Source organism: Vulpes lagopus, chromosome 13 (genome assembly GCF_018345385.1).
Source record: "Vulpes lagopus strain Blue_001 chromosome 13, ASM1834538v1, whole genome shotgun sequence".
Lineage (NCBI taxonomy): Eukaryota > Metazoa > Chordata > Mammalia > Carnivora > Canidae > Vulpes > Vulpes lagopus.
In genome coordinates, this window is record NC_054836.1 from 394,494 (window position 1) to 410,325 (window position 15,832).

Here is a 15,832-nt window from a genome sequence, read left to right on the forward strand (position 1 = left end):
CTTGCATTACATATAATAAGTGGAGGAGCCAAAGTCAAACCAGGTTCAGCTGTCTTCCAGAACCTTGCTCTTTCCACCTAACTACAGCTGAGAGTTCCTAATAAAGAACAGCAGTGGAAGTGCAGTGTGAGGAAAGCCCACAACACGAAGTCTAAATAAAACAGGCAGAAACCTCACCAACTTCATACAAATATGTAAGGACTTCCTCAAATAGAGAATGTATGATAATAAAGCTCCATTAAGGCAAATTCTGAAAACAAATGAAGATATCAGTGCATAACAGGTGTGAAAATCAGAATGTAGATGCAGGAATATCATAGATAAGAGCTGAAATTAAGTTCTAATGGAGTCTTCTGGCACAGCAGTTTTAAGAAATGTTCTAATTTCAAAGGCGTCCTCTTAGAAGTCAGCAAATTATGGGAATGAATATGAAGAAATTGAAGCAAAGAACAGTGATGAAATCTTCCCCCATCTTCCCATCCCCCATTCTCCCAGAAGTCATAGAGAAAATATTTGCTAGTAAAACATGTAGAAATAACTGTGAGTCCAACTCAAAACCTTGATGAGATTAAGTATCATTATTCAGCACGTAAGTGCACAAGCAAAAACAATGTGTTAATAAGAACAGCATGAGTTTGGAGAGGCAGTCTAAGGCCTTAATTTTTTAAACTTGAGAGAGGTGTGGTCTTCCATTACTTTAAAATAGACACACTAGAGCACAGAGGTCAAGAGCAAATGAGATCAGCCTGGCCAAGGGGTACCTCTGTCACCCACAGTTTACTAGTTATGAAACCATGAATGGTTAATTATAGCTTTCCAAATATAGTCTTAAGTTTTATTATCTTTAAAATGAAAATAAGAGAATTACCTCATTGCATTCTTGTTGGATTAAGCTAGATAAGCATGTACATTATGTAGCATAATGCCTGGCATATAGTAAGAACTCAATCAATTTGAATTTGAATCATTGTTTAGTTGTTTCATTTTCAACCAGAAAATTAGGAAAATAGAGCATGATCATTTTGGTTCAAATAATCTATCCCATATTCTGTCTGAGTGTACAATCAAAGGGTATTTTATGGAAAAAAATCATAGTCACCCTCCATGACTCAATATCTTGATATTATGGAATTGATCTAAGCCTTTATTTTGATAATAATAATCAAATGGTTCTGGCTTATCTTTCAGAGACACAGTTTCTATAATTTTTCTATTTATGTAAATAAGTATTTTCTTTAAACTGTGAATAAAAAAAATAAACTGTGAATAAGTGGTCACTTTGGCACACATATACTAAGATTAGAACATTACAGAGAAGATTGGCATGGCACCTGCTCAATGATGGCATGAAAATTCATAAAGACTTTCTTATTTTTATGAAAGAGTTCTGGATATGAATAGCGGTGACGGTTGCACAACAGTATGAATGTACTTAATGATACTGAACTGTTAAAAATAGTACCATGATAGGGGCACCTGGGTGACACAGTCAGTTAAGCATCTTACTCTTGATTTTGGCTCAGGTCATGATCACAGGGTTGTGAGATCAAGCCTAGAGATTCTCTAAGCTTGAGATTCTCTCTTCTCTCTCTCCATCTCCTTCTGTCCCTTGCCCACTTATCTCCCTCTCTTAAAAAATGGTAAATCTTATATGTATTTTATTACAATACAAAAATTGGAAAAATATGTTTTAATCCTGCTTCATTATGAGGATCCTGAGATCATAAAACCTTAGTCATTTTGTCAACAATTTTACATATTTGAATGGTTATGGAATAGCTAAATTGCTTGTCCACTGTTACTCAGCAAAGCAGAGACAAATAGCATTAAACTTCTGAATATTATAATTTTAAGAAACTAGAGCAAGGTGTTTTTGTTTATATATTTATGCTTATTGCATAACAGTCCAAAAGAATAACTATTTGTAGAATCACCTGTTACCACTAAATTTTCCACTATGTTTTTTAAATACTTTTAGAGATACATGCAGAACAAGACATAGTAATCAAAGCAAAATTATGTTTTAGCTTGATGCCAAAGCAGCAATTTAAAGCATTTTAAATGGTTTCATGTTACTTATTTTTCACAGAATTGTCTAGAAAGCTCTCCTAAGGATTAAAATTACTGGTTTAAACAACTGGCATATAAACATGAAGCATGAAAATAAATTTACACCAAGAGAGTAATCACAACCCTACTGCAGTTTCCATTCTTCCACGTTCCAACATTCCATTAAATATCAAACATGGCAATGGATGATTTTGAAGAAAGTACAATTGTTTTACTCTTTTTTTTTCTTGCCGTCTGAAGATAATGGTTTCTTGTTTTCAATATCAAATTGGTCTTTACCTGCATCTATACCCTTAAATTCTACCTTTCCTCCCATTGCAGTGGATGAATTGTTCCTGTTTGTAATCATGGTCTCATTGCTCTTTTTCCCTTTGTGGCTAAACTTAGTGGACATAGTTAATTCAACTTCCTTGCTGCTTACTATCTTCTCAGCCTGCTTCAGTCAATTTATCAGCACCTCCATCTTGCTCTGCCTAGTGGCCAGTTCTCAAATTTCATCTCTCTCAACCCTCCAGCAGTGTTTGACACAGTTATCACTTCCGTACTGACATGTATTTGTTTTTGACACTCTACTATGCTAATTTTCCTGCCTCTTCAGCTGCCCACCCTTCTCCGTTTCTTTTGCTGTATCCTTTTCCTCTTCCTGATTTCTACATGCTAGAGTGCCCAGGAAGCAGGCCAGGCTCCATTTTCTCCTCTATCAATACTTTTCCATATGGCTGTATCTAGTTTCTGCATATTAATACCATCTTTCTGCTAATGACTACCCAAAGCATGTATCCAGCCCTGACCTCCTCCTGAATCCCAGGATCATGTATCCATCAGCCTAACCTACTCATCTTCTCCAGTGAGTGTCTATTAGGCATCTACCTAGAGCAGCAGCCTTGCGCCCCCTCCAGAGCTTCTTCCAGTCTTCTTCACCTGACTCAGAAGTTAAGTACAAAAACCTAGAGGTCATCTTTGAATTTCTTTCCCTCTCCCCTACAATCAATTTATCTGCAAGTCTTGTCAACTTGTATATCTCAAAACATTTCCTAAATCCAGTCACTTTTGCTGGCTCTCCTTCTACCATCCTTGTGTGTTATCATTCATGCCTACCTCAACTAGCACAATAGCATGCCCATCAGTCAACTTGCTTCCATTTCTGCCCTACTATACTTCATTCTCCACCAGACAACCAGACAGTGCTTTTAAAAACTAAATCAGGTTATGTCACTTCACTCAAAAGCTTCCAGGGTGGGGTGCCTGGGTGGCTTAGTCAGTTAAGCATGAGACTCTTGATGTTAAGTTTCAGACTCTTGTTTTCAGCTCAGGTCATGATCTCAGAGTTCTGAGATTGAGCCCCACCAGTCTCTGAGTATAGCGTCTGCTTAGATTCTCTCTCCCTCTCCCTCTGTCCCTCCTCCTCCTCCTCTCTCCCCTTCTCTAAAAAGAAAAAAAAAAAAAAAAGCTTCCAGAGTATAGGCATCACACTTAGAATAAAATCTAAACTGCTTATCACCTCTAGATCTGTCTCTAGCCACCTGTCAACTCTTATCTCCTACCATTCTATTCTCTCACTTCCCACAGCTCTCAGCCAAATCACCTTCATTATTCCCCAAAAAAACCAATGTGTTTCCCTTTAGAGTGTTATTTACTGGTGCACACTAGGTTTTTGATAATTATTTACTGGACAAAGTATTTTAAGCTGGGCTTTTTCTTTCTTCACTTTCACTATATTATTTCTGTTAATTTGTAGCACTTCTTGTACCCACTTTCACACCCATTTTGCATTATGCCCAAAGAAAAAGAACACTATCAATATTATTTCAGGGTTACTCACTGTGCATAATTCAAAGTGTTTCTTTTTCAAGTGATAAATCTAACAGAAGGAGTGATGTCTTGCTTTAAGGCAGCCTGGGAGCATGTCTTTCAAAAAAGTTATGCAAGATTATTAAGTTTTTACAGATCTACTATATAACATTGTGGCTATAGTTAACAGTACTGTATTGTACACTTACCCATTTGTTAAGAAGTTAAATCTCACGTTAAGTATTCTCACGACAATAGAAAAACTTTCACTATCAGATATGTTAGATAAGTTTGCTGAGACACAGCATATTTAGACCTCAGGCTTTTGTTGGAGGCCTGATACTTTGGGAGCTGAACAGAGTAGAGCCAAGTGTCTAATAATTTGCATTTGTACCAACATCCCATTCATCTTTTTACCAGGAAGATTCAAGATCTGATCAACTCTCTTACCACTGTTTTCCACCCTTCCCTCTGCCACCACCATATATCTTCCTAAAATTAAGGCTAAAGCCTAGAAATCAGTCTTAGTTTTCTCTACCATCCTTTTGCAATCCAGTGTTATTTAATAAATCCGCTTTCTTCCAAAATACCAAGAACTTCATATACTCATCCCACAAATATTAACTGAATTCTTCCTTGCTTCCAGGCATTATCTTATCTCTGGTGATATAAAATGTATAGCAATGGATTGACATGTGCCCATATTACTGCAATTCCTTTAAGTTCCTTGAAAGAAAATTGCTATATAAATCTAAATATTTTATGATCTTTAACTTAATTTTATTTCCCAAATTTCCATCTCAACTCCTTCCCTCATTCTCTATTTTCCTATCTTTTAATTTCCCACTACATTTTCACTGCATATCGTAAGATCTCAGTAAATGATACTGACTGGCATCTTCGTCCCTTTGCCTATATTCTTCATTCTATATGCAAAACTACTACTTCAAATTCAAAAGCCAATTCAAATTCTGATTGACCCAGGAAGACTATGTGGCAGAGCCAGGTATTAAAGGGCTTAATTCCAAAGCATCCTGTTGTGAGCATCCTGTGTGAAGTACTGAGAGAGATGCAGAATGAAAAGGACCAAGCATATTCTCAGCACCTTAGTCTGGGAAGTGGACATAACAAATGCACTAGGAGTATAATACTATGACCTAAGGAAGATCATAAAATATGGATACCGCTTACGGTTGAGACTCACAGGAACTTCCTGAAAGTGGCACATACATAAGTGGTTAAAAGTGAGAAGGATTTCAGTAGATACAAATAATTGAGAACTGCAGATAGGCCTCTGAGAGCAGCATGAGAGGAAGGATCTTAAATGATGATCTCTCTATCCTGTGGCAGCAAACATCAGGGGCAGCTGTGCTTTCTGAACTCTCATTTGGTTGGCAGATGAGATTATCTGCCAAGGTGCTTAATGTTTGTTTGACAATACTAATGACAGCTGAACAACATAGACTCACTCTTCTGAGTCAATATATGAGCGGCATTGGCACTATCAAGACAAGGTATCTCTTCCTCAAAGCAAATGACAGAGAAAAATCATACAAACACAGGTGGAAGGCATTCTTCAAGGATAACATGAAGCTGTGGCAAGGGCAGTTTCTATCTGTGGCTAGAAAATGCAAGAGAAGACAGACAATTTCACAGAGTTTTCACCACAATAATAGATACATGGCTTATTTGAGCAGAAGGAGAAAGCCAACTCCTAGACAACAAGACATAGCTATAACACACACACACACACACACACACACACACACACACACAGAGGGATGAAGGCAGGTTCTCATATTTATTTTCATAATTCAGCTCTGTGCATGTAGAACATACTATGTGAGATTCAGAATATGTGTTAAACACTCACTACTAAGCAAGGTGTGAAGGAAGCAAAATGAGTTTTTGTCTTCTTCCCATATTCTCCATAAGAGCCCCTCTATCTTGGGGAACCACTCCTTAGCTTCTTTGTTCTCCTCACACCCTTAAATATAACTATAAATAGTCACTTTGCATTCAAGTTCTTTCCCTAAATAAAGCACACCAAAACAACAGCTTACTCTGTTTCCATGCTTGGCCCTATAAATTACATGTAGCAGTTATAAAAGAAAGCTTGTCTTAATTAAACAAAGAAAGCAAAGATAAAGAAAAGCAGCTGCATGTTTTTACAGGGGTAAAACCCTGTAAAAAATACCCAAGGTATTTCTAAGAAGTTGAATACTGTTTTATAGGTCACAGCTCCAAGGCACCAACCCTTCAGAACATAATTCTTTCTATTGCTATAAGATGCTGCCACACACTAAAGAGTAGGTTTTTTCACGGTAAATGTTTGGTGTAAGACAATATGTTCAGGGACATCACTAAAAAAGAGGTTGGGAGAAGTTCTGGTCTAGGGTGTGGTTGGATCTGTGGATGGACTACAGAACATCTGTGAACTCTTGAAATTATATGTAAAATTGTGGCTATCTGCATTTCTCTGTAGAGAGCTCCATTGTTCTGTTTATATTTTCAAAAGGATATGTAATGTCCACAAAGGTCAGTGCTCCAGGGAAAGTATATTAGTGTGCTAGGACTATCATACCAGAGTGTCACAAACTGTATGGCTCAAACAAGAGAAATTTCTTGTCTTCCCAGTTCTGGAGGTTAGAACTCTGAAATCAAACATATTGACAGGGTTGGTTCCTTCTGGAGCCATCTATTCTGGGCCTCTTTCCTGGGTTTATAGATGACTGTCTTCATGTTCACATGGGATGCTTTCTGTACATATGTGTGTCCATGTGTCCATTCTCTCTCTTCCTTTGATAAGGAAACCAGTAATAGAGACTTAGGATCCCCCCTATTCCAGTGTGACCTCATCTTTAGTTACATCTACAATGACCCTTTTTCCAAGTAAGATCACCTCCTCAGGTATTAAGGGTTAGGACTTCAATACAGGAATTTTGAGAGGACACCATTCTACCTAGAACAGAAAGCATAGCAGTAGAGTGTAAGATCTTTTGTCCCATTTCAAACGTACAACCCCATCCCCCCATCTCCAACCCAGGAAAGATAGTATTAATAAGCCTACAAGAATGTTGTAACTTCTATATCCCAACATGCATATCATAATAGGAATAACAGTTAGAATGGGTTAAATGATTTAATATATGTAAGCTCTTAGATCAGCACCCAGCACATAGTATATGTTGGATAAACACTGACCATCATTTATACACATTTACTCACAGTTTCCTATCTCACCATATTCTCCTTACCCTCAATTCTGAACCAGACATGTTCTGGATTCCCCTATGATGTTCTCCTTTCTCACAATCACAAGTTACATCTTTCTCAGGAGATGGAAGCATCTGGTAGCCTGTGCATATCATGCTGCCCCAAATTCAATAGGCACTTTTATCCCCAAGGATAATCCTTTCATAGTCACCTATGGGTAATGCCAAGGCCCATGACACAGACCTGATCTGTTAAAGGTCAGCAGAAGGCTATAAATCTCTTTCCCTACAGTTCTTTCCCTCCTATAATCAATGTCAAGTGCATATTTTGAAGCCTACTTTTCTTTTTCCCTTTTCCTGGGAATAAGGAACAAAATGGATTCCACTATTCTTTTATCTACTTTTTCAGAGGTTTTTTACAGTTCACCTTCTTTGTATGTTTCCAAGTGTACTTGTTCTTATAACTTTCTATAGTATTTATTATAGCATGAACATTTGTACTCTTTCCTTGGGATGTATTTACTATTTTCAACCTGTTCTTCTAGTTTGAGGGTGAACCATTGATAAATCAGCTGTTTTGCTTTGTAAACAAAACTATTTTCTCCCTCTAAGCTTTATTCCTTTTATGTACATTTGCTTAGATATATAATGTTACATCAGAAACTTCACATAAATCCCATGAAATTATAAAACACATATTGATTTAATTCCACTTAATAATTATTGAATTTCTACCATGTTCTTGGCACTGTGATTGCCATCAAATATTTAAAAAATGAAATAAAACAAGACTACAGTTTTCTAGGAAATAATAGCTATTAGAAATTGGAAGTCATCATGTCATGCATTATGTAGAGAAATTTATGTGTTATATTACTTAATATTATCATATGAGAAAACAGTAAAGGACAAAAAAGATATAAAGACTGTACCTCTGGGCAGCCCCAGTGGCTCAGCGGTTTAGCGCTGCCTTGCAGCAAGTCATGTAATTTGACCCTGGTTAAATATCGATTTAGCATTGGAATTCTAAGAATTAGGAGATCTCCTTCCAAGAATAATTCTTTCCTACTTAACTGATACACTTACAACAATATATGAAATACTATCTTAATTTGGCCATAGTAGGTGTTCAGTAGGTGTTCAATAAATAATTAGTAAAAGAATAAAGACAATTTTAAACTGAAAGAACATGCAAGAAACACAGTTAAGCAAAATCAGGTGGAAAACCAGGACTGAGTTAAGAAGCAGCAGCAAAAGAAAAAGGAAGGAAGTTCAAGTTTTTTGAAAGAGTGTTCAAATTGTAAAATTAGCAGTCCAGCGTTAATCTAGTGATATCATATACATACTTATGGCCATGTATATAGCATATGTTCTAGAGAAATCATCCTAAGTGCTACCATTGAATCTTCAAAATTCTCCATCCCAAAGCTACTGAGTCTAAGTATCCAAAAAGTCTCCTTAATATTCTTCCCATTTCATTCCTTTTCTCATTCATTGCATGCATTCATTAAACACCAGATATTCTGCTAAATTCTGAAGACCTAACAGTATACCAATTAGATAAAATTCAGACCCTTTTGGCAGCAACTTCAAGCATTAAACATTATTTCCTCAATCAAATATTTACTGAAAGCATGAGTAATGCCTAGAAAAGTTCAGGAAGGGCAGCTCGGGTGGCTCAGCGGTTTAGCACCGCCTTCAGCCCAGGGCCTGATCCTGGAATCCTGGGATCAAGTCCCACGTTGGGCTCCCTGCATGGAGCCTGCTTCTCCCTCTGCCTGTGTCTCTGCCTCTCTCAATCTCTCTCTCTCTCTCTCTCTCTCTCTCTCTCTCTGCTTCTCATGAATAAATAAATAAAATATTTTTTAAAAAGACGGTACTTCTGGAAGAGTGGCAAAATCTAACTGCAAAACTGGAGCTCTTTCTTTTTTATTGCACTTTCTTTTTTGTTGCACTGCATTGTTCATTCTACAAATATTATCAAGAATTTACTTTTAATGCTAAGCATATTGCTGGGTACTATGGACAAAATAATTAAAGCACAGCCAAAATGACAACACACATGAACCTTAGAGTCTAATAAAGGAAGTACATTAATAAGTCAGATTCATTTAATACTGCTCTTTTAAAATACATGCTAGATAGAGAAGAAATACATGATTTCATGAGAGCTTCTAATAGTCAATTGATTTCAGTCCTAAGAGAAGTGAGAGAATGGTTCCTAGTGGAATAGATTTTTGAGCTAAGATCTAAAGCATAATGGAGAATTAAAAAAGACAAGAGTCATGGTACCTGGGTGGCTTAATCAGTTGAATGTCTGACTCTTGGTTTTGGTTCAGGTCATGATCTTAGGGTCGTGAGACCGAGTCCTGCATCAGGCTTCGTGCTCAACACAGAGTGTGCTTGAGATTCCCTCCCTCTCCCTTTGCCCCTGCCCCCTAAAATTAATAAATAAATCTTTAAAAATAATAATAAAATAAAGCAAAGGGTGATTACCACTGCTGGGAAGATGAAACAAACATATTTCCCTACTATTTATGCTAAGTACAAATATAATTCATAGATATTATATATTAAACAAACATCAGAAGACTGAAAGGTAGAGAGAAAGGCAATTGGGCTGGGGAACACAGGACTCAAGGAATGACAGAGTGGTTAAGTTTCCTATCTAGTCTAGGATATATAAGTCTGCCTTATATATCTTATATATCCTAGACTTAAAGCCAAAATAGTCGGTGACCCAGAAACATCAATGAGTACAGACAAAAAACACCAACAGACATCTGATCTTTCTAGCCAAAGGATGAGAAAAAGGAATAAGCATCAAGACAGAAAACTTTTTTTTTAAAGATTTTATTTATTTATTCATGAGAGACACAGAAAGAGAGACTCAGAGACAAAGGTAGAGAGAAAAGCAGGCTCCACGAAGGGAGCCCAATGTAGGACTTGATCCCTGGGCTCCAGGATCACACCCTGGACTGAAGGGAGGCACTCAACCCTGAGCCACCCAGGCATTCCAAGATAGAAAACTTTGAAATAATCATTCCACTCTAGTCAAACACTACAGAAAAACTGTAGCCATATTCCCACCCATGCTGATGAACACTGTGTGGGAAATGTAGATTTATACCCTCAGGAGGCTCTACCAAGTGCCCTGAAAAACCTGCCAGGGTGGTTTCAGAACAACTCAAATAGGGAGATAAGATTTTCATCCCAGCTTTCAGTAATAAGCACCGACCACCTCCAATTACATTACTAGAAATCATGTAGGAAGCTAAATAGACAGTCAAAACTTTCACAATCACCCCGAGATAATGAAGTCACTGTGATGTTAGTAGGGCACTGCTTGTAACTCCAAACTCACTCCCTGCCCAGCAGTTAACAAGGATTCCCTCCCACATCTCATATGTCAGGAGGTTGCATGGGGAATCTGAATTTCTGGCTCTACTTGGCAACAATGAGATGGTCCTCCTTCCTCTCCTCCTTCTGGAGTGGTATCAGAAGGAAAAAAGTTTAAATAAGGTCCAGTCTCAGGATATAATAGGAAAAATGGATGAGTTTAAATAAAAATCACTAGTCATGCCAAGAACCAGAAAAAAAACTCAAATTGAAAAAGACAATCAATAGATGTCAATAAAAATATAATAGAAATGTTAGAATTATCTGAGGACAGTATTTAAACATCCATGATAAAAGTGCTTCTATGTGCAATTATCAGTGTGTCTGAAACAAATAAAAAAAGATTTATTAAAGAAATAGAAATATCCAACAAAGGAACAGAGCATACAAAGAATTACCAAGTGGAAATTTTATTTTTTAAAGATTTTACTTAATTATTTGATAGAGAAAGAGAGAGCATGAGTGGAGGTAGGAGCAGAGAAAGAAACAGACTCCCCACTGAGCAGGGAGCAGGACATGGGGCTCAGTCTCAGAACTCTGAGATCATGACCTGACCTGAAGGTAGATGTGTAACTGACTGAGCCACCTAGGCACCCCACCAAGTGGAAATTTTAGAACTGAAAAATATAATAACTGATATTAAAAACTCAGTAATTGGCTCAACAGCAGAATAGAGAGAACAGATGAAAGATTAATGAAATGGAAGTTAGAAAAATAGATACTATATAATCTGAAAAACAGAAAAATATACTGGAAAAAAAATGAACTGGACTCTGAAAACCTGTGGAATTATACCATGTGTTTAGAGTCCAAGAAGGTGGGCACAAGGTCAGAGCTGAAAAGCATGAGAATTGATTAAAATTTTACAAATTTGGCAAGAGGCATAAACTTCTAGATTCAAGAAGTTTAGTGAAACCCAAACAGGAAAAACCCAAAGAAACCCATACCAAGAAACATAATTGAACTTCTGAAAACTAAAGACAGAAGAATTCTTGAACATAGCCATAGAAAAATGACACCTAACCTATAGAAGAAAAACAGTTCAAATAATAGCAGATTTCTCATTAGTTACTACAGAAGTCAGAGGAAGTGGCACGGTTATTTCTCAAGTGCTGAAAGAAAAGATACGTCAAACCAGAATTCTTTATCCAGTGAAAATACCCTTTCAGGATGAAAAAGAAACCAACACATTCTTATATTAAAGAAAACTGAGGGAATCTGTCACTAGAAGACCTTCCCTAAAAGAATGTAGAAGGGCAATTGTGTTCCTATATGCTAGCAAACAAATACACAGACAAGAAAATAACAATACTATTTACAATTGTTCAGAAAATGAAATTATTTAGATGTAAATCTAACAGGATGCATAATACTTGTCTGTTTGAATATATCACTGATGAAAGGGATAAAAAGTCTAAATAAATGAAGAGACACATCATGCTTATGAACTAGAAGGCTCAACATAAGTGAAGATATCAATTTTCCCCAATTTGATATATAGGTATGATGCAATTCCTATCAAACCACAAGCAAGGTTTTCTTATAGATCTAGATAAGATTATTCTATAATGTATATGAAAAAGCAAAGGAACTATAATAGCTAAAACAATTTTGAAAAGAAAAATAAAGTAGGAAGAATCCACCTACCCAATTTCAAGATTTACCATATGGCTACAGTAATCAAAGCTGTGTGGTATTGCTAGACAAACATATAGATCTGTGGAAAAGAATAGAGAACACAGAAATGGATGCCTATAAATATGCCCAACTGATTTGTTGACAAAGATTCAAGTGAATGGAGGTAAACAGTCTGAACTTACTGTTATAGCAATAAGATAATGAAGAGGCAATAAAATAAACCTTGACCTCAGTCTCACAGCTAACACAAAGTTAATTCAGAATGGATCAAAGACTTAAAAGTAAAATGTGAAACTACAGAGCTTCAAAAAAAAAAAAAAAAAAAAGAGAGAAAATCTTCAGGACCTAGGACTATGTAGAATAGTTAGACTTGATACCAAAAGCATGATCCATAAAAGGAAAAATTAATAAATTGGGCTTCATTAAAATGAAAAACTTCTATTTTACACAGGAGCCTCTTAAGAAGATGAAAGAGCAAGCAACAGAGTGGGATAACCAAACCACATTTCCAACAAAGTCTCTAGAATACAGAAAAAACTCTCAAATTAAAACCATGGTAAGATATTACTACACATACCAGAATGACTAAAATAAAAATTAGTGACAAGACCAGATGTTGGATGCAGGATGCTGGATCACTGATACATTACTGGTGGTAATGAAGAATAGTATAGCCACTCTGGAAACAGTTTGGCAAGTTGTTTTTGTTTTTGATTTTAACTTAATATGCAACTGTCATGCGACGCAACAATTATACTTACAGGCAATTAACCAGAGAAAAGATGATTCATACTCACACAAAACCATGTACCTGGATGTTTATAGCAGCTCTATTCAAAATAGCATAAAACTAAAAAACATCCAGATATCCTTCAGTAGATGAATGGTTAAATGAACTGGTATATCATAATAAAAAAATATCAAGTTACTGATACATATAGCAACTTGGGCAAATCTCCAGAGAGATTCATAACTCAATTGGTTACATATTTGAGGATTCAATTTACAGAACATTCTTTTTTAATTTTTAATTTTTTTGTTTTTGAGAGGGAGTGCACTCATGTGAGAGCAGGGAAGGGGTGGAAGGAGAAGAAGAGAGAGAATCTTAAGCAGGCTCCATACTCAGCAAGAAGCCTGACACAGTGATCAATATCACCACCCTGAGATCATGACCTGAGCCAAAACCAAGAGTCACACGCTTAACTGACTGAGCCACCTGAGTACCTTCCATTTACATGATACTCTTGAAATGACAAATTATAGAAATGGAAAACAGATTAGTGTTGCCGGAGATCAGTAAGGGATAGGGCACTGGTTATAAAAGGATAACACTAAAGATCCTTGTAGTGATGAAAATGTTGGGTATCTTAATGGTATGAACGTCAGTATCCTGGTTGTGATCAATTATAGTTTTGCAAGATGTTATCATAAGGATATTGGATGAAGATTCCACAGAATATGTCTCTATTATTAATTAACACTGCTTGTGAAACTATCTCAAAATGAAAAGTTTCATTTAATAAAAGGCAAGAGTGATGGGTAGAAATGGATCAAGACTATGGTCTTGATCTAAAAGTATGAGGAGTCACTGCAGTGTGTTAAGCAGAAAATTAGCTTAACTGAAACTGTGTTTTGCAAAGATAAACTCAAAATGGATGAAAGATCTAATGTGAGACAAGATTCCATCAAAATCCTAGAGAACATAGGCAACATCCTTTTTAAACTTGGTCACAGTAACTTCTTGCAAGATACATCCATGAAGGCAAGAGAAACAAAAGCAAAAATGAACTATTGGGACTTCATCAAGATAAGAAGCTTTTGCACAGCAAAAGAAACAGTCAACAAAACTAAAAACCTACAGAATGGGAGAGATATTTGCAAATGACGTATCAGATAAAGGACTAGTATCCAAGATCTATAAAGAACTTATTAAACCCAACAGCAAAGAAACAAACAATCCAATCATGAAATGAGCAAAAGACATGAACAGAAATTTCACCAAAGGAGACATAGACATGGCCAACAAGCACATGAGAAAATGCTCTGCATCAATTGCCATCAGGGAAATACAAATCAAAACCACAATGAGATACCACCTCACACCAGTGAGAATGGGGAAAATTAACAAGGCAGGAAACCACAAATGTTGGAGAGGATGTGGAGAAAGGGGAGCCCTCTTGCACTGTTGGTGGGAATGTGAACTGGTGCAGCCACTCTGGAAAACTGTGTGGAGGTTCCTCAAGGAGTTAAAAATAGATCTGCCCTATGACCCAGCAATTGCACTGCTGAGGATTTACCCCAAATATACAGATGCAGTGAAACACCGAGACACCTGCACCCTGATGTTTATAGCAGCAATGTCCACAATAGCCAAACTGTGGAAGGAGCCTTGGTGTTCATCGAAAGATGAATGAATAAAGATGTGGTTTATGCATACAATGGAATATTACTCAGCCATTAGAAACGACAAATACCCACCATTTGCTTCAATGTGGATGGAAGTGGAGGGTATTATGCTGAGTGAAATGTCAATCGGAGAAGGACAAACATTATATGGTCTCATTCATTTGGGGAATATAAAAAATAGTGAAAGAGAATAAAGGGGAAAGGAGAAAAAATGAGTGGGAAATATCAGAAAGGGAGAGAGAACGTGAGAGATTCCTAACTCTGGGAAACGAACAAGGGGTGGTAGAATGGGAGGTGGGCGGGGGGGGGGGGGGCGGTGACTGGGTGATGGGCACTGAGGGGGGTACTTGATGGGATGAGCACTGGGTGTTATGTTATATGTTGGCAAATTGAACTCCAATAAAAAATAAATTTAAAAAATTAAATAAAATAAATAAAAAAAAGAAACTGTGTTTTGAAAAAAATCATGGCTTGCAATGTGGAAAGTAGAGGGGCAAAAGTGGCTATCTTCCCAATATGCTGCTTACAGTTCAATTATACTGCTCCAGCTACAGAGGTTCAGTGTGTGATACAGAAGCTGCCTAGAGAATCATGTCATTGATTTATCAGTTGCCTTGAGCTAAATTCTCCTCTGATGTGTTCACGGGAAAATTCCCATAGAGTTAAAAAGGCAAAAACATTTGAAAATTGGTTTGATGTGTTGACTATTTTAATTCATCAATCAGGTAGGCATGATCAAAAGCAACCTGAGCATCCTTTGTGACCTCTACTAAAAGAAAGAAAAGTCTTACTTCAGCTTCTAAAGTAAATCATTTCACAGAGACATTACAAATATCAGTGGTTACAGGATACTCTTTAGTATTTGCTAGAGATTTAACGCATTCAGAAACATTAAAAGAGTTGTTCATGAAAACTTACAGAGGATGAAATATGATGCTCTGTCACAATTTACTGTGCCTCAAGAGGTCACATTTTTCTGAAACAAAACTATTAGTGCCTTTAAATATAGTTTTGGGATTCACCATTCTATTTGTCTATTGCCTGCCTCATACCTAAGGATACAATCCATGCCAATGACTCTAAATTATGACTTATCTACAACCATTGTTTTTGTTTTCCAATTTCATAAAAAAATTCAGTCTAAATTAATTTTTCCTCACTGCATTGAATAAATTGCCCCTTATTTTAGTGTCACGTAAACAATGGCTAAATGGACAACCACCGGGTTCCCATATTAAACAATCTTTTATTGAGCATCATTTATTTCCATGTACATTATTTTATTTAATCATTATAGTGATGCAATGAGGTGT

General features: G+C 36.6%; 1 non-coding gene across 1 annotated transcript; it reads left to right on the forward strand.

Annotated features, from left to right (window-relative positions):
* The first annotated feature begins 1,270 nt into the window (after window positions 1-1,270).
* LOC121475187 lies at window positions 1,271-1,376 on the forward strand. Its single transcript, XR_005983653.1, has one exon. It is a non-coding gene; the product is annotated as a U6 spliceosomal RNA (small nuclear RNA).
* The last annotated feature ends 14,456 nt before the right edge of the window (window positions 1,377-15,832 follow it).